Here is a 2,430-nt window from a genome sequence, read left to right as displayed (position 1 = left end):
ATTCTCACTTTTACTTATAAAATTTCCCCTTCTTTCATCTTTACTTAAAACTTTCAAACGCCTCTTTTTCCTATATTCAATTAACACTAACTGTTTATTTTCCAGCCCTAATTTCTCATGCATACTAGATTCATACTTGCTCATTTCCAACCAATTACTCATCCCATTCTCACAAACATTAATCCTATTCCTTCCACACACACAGGAGGACTCACCCAGCTGAACCCTCTTACACTCTAGTTTCCCGAACATCCTGGCTGATTTACTCCCTTCTTCCTACATACCCTAGCTACATGCCCATCTACACCACATTCAGTACACTTACCCCGCGGCTCCTTGCACATTCTAGCATAATGACCATCCTTACCACAATTACCACAAATCACATTCATACGATTACTACGACATCCACTCGCCACATGCCCAGTCATACCACACCGATAACATTTTACCCCTTTCTCTTTCTTGCACTCGCTAATTCTATGCCCTACCTCCCCACATCCAAAACAAGCACCTAGAGCCCATCTACATTCATTCTTCTTATGACCTATTTTACCACACCTATAACACTTTTCATCACGGACACGGCTATCTGACATACATCGATGTGCACTCACACTCCTATCCCTATTGTGCCAATTACCCTGCTTAAATCCTTCATATGTCCTTACAGGTATTCCCACATTACTCGCCCTAACACTCCTATCTACTACATTATCAGCTACCCTCATTGGTCCTCTCAAAATTGCGTCCTTATAACTACCAAATTCTATTACACTTTCTTCCATTCCCGTTCTTACACTCACAGATTTACTCTCTTTCATGCACCTATCTAACTCATAATCCTCAACTATCTCTAGTATATCATCCCATGTCAATCTCTCTTGCGTCCACCTCATTTTCTCTTTGCGTTTCAAATTAATAAATTCAGACACATTCTCAGGTACTGTTGCCAAAAACTTCCTCATTAACTCCTTATTCTCATTTATGCCTTCATCCCCATACTTCTTCCTAGCTAACGTTTCCAACCTACATACGTACATCGATATCGCTTCTCCTGCATTCATCCGTGCTTCATCAAAATCATTCTTACGCTTATACTTAACACTCCCTTTCATACGTTTTACCTGCTCAATTATCCTCTTTTTCACACTTTCATAATCAACGTCCCCTACACTCATTATCCCTCCATACATCGTCAACAAATACCCAGTCAAATATTCTCCTAACTCCCTAGCCCAAATTCTTTTACTATCACCATACTTATCCTGACAATACCTCTCATACTCCTTGAAAAAATCATATACATCCCTACTGCTATGCTCATTGAACCTTTCACACCGAGGTACCTCTCTCATAAACACAGTCTTACACACATCACGTTCATTCTCACTGCTATCATCACTGTCTACTCCCTTGTTACCTTCTTCCTCATTCGAATATAATGAATCCACTTCCACACTTAAATTCCTATCCTTAACCATTCCTTTCTTACCCTTTTTCTTACTTACCACTTTCACCCATTCACGATCGTCCTTGCTATCAGCCTGATACTTTTTCTTCTCTTTCTTCACATCACTTTTACCTTTCCTTTCATCTTTCCTCTCACATTTCTGTTCATCCTTACTTTGCCTAATTCCCTTATCTTCAATATCACCATCACTATTACTACTATCACTATCACTTCCTTTCCCATTATCACCTACCTTAACCTTCTCTTTCACTACCAACCCATTGCCCGAAGCTGAGGACACTCCTCCGACTGCACCTCCACCCATTATAGTTTTCATCATCCCCATGACTTGCTCCATCATATCTTCCATTCGTTTCTCCATTCGTTCTTCATTCTCTCGCATCCTCATCTCAACACCCTCTTCCACTCTCTCTACAGTTCCCTGAATTTCCCTCAGTTTCCTATGCATCTCCTCATTCTCACACCTTAACCACTTATTCTCTTGCAACAACTTCTCCTCACGCTCCTTACTCAGCCGCAATTCCTCCTTCAAAACCCTTAACTGTTCTTCCATTTTTCAACAACCTGTTCTTCAGCCTTAAATCTAATTCCTAATCCTATCAGTTCTTCGTCCAAGAGTCCAGCTTCAATCCCACCTCGGCAGTCCCTGTTCGGGCGCCAAAATAATGTGGCGGGATGTTAAAAAAAACAAGCCCCACACCCTGAATCACACTTACTGACAATGGTCTCCACAAAACAAACTTTCCCCTTACGTAATCTACAACCAGACTCTTAGACAAAAAGGACGAAATAAACAAAACATATCCTAAAAACTATATTTCCTTACAAACTAAAACGCTCAACATAAACAAAAAAAACACACTTATCAATAATCATACACTTAACACAAAACAGGCCTTAATCATACCACCATTCAATTAAACCCTCAAAATAAATAACGCTTAACAACTTACCAA

This window comes from Palaemon carinicauda, chromosome 34, assembly GCF_036898095.1.
Source record: "Palaemon carinicauda isolate YSFRI2023 chromosome 34, ASM3689809v2, whole genome shotgun sequence".
Lineage (NCBI taxonomy): Eukaryota > Metazoa > Arthropoda > Malacostraca > Decapoda > Palaemonidae > Palaemon > Palaemon carinicauda.
This window is presented reverse-complemented; position numbering follows the sequence as displayed.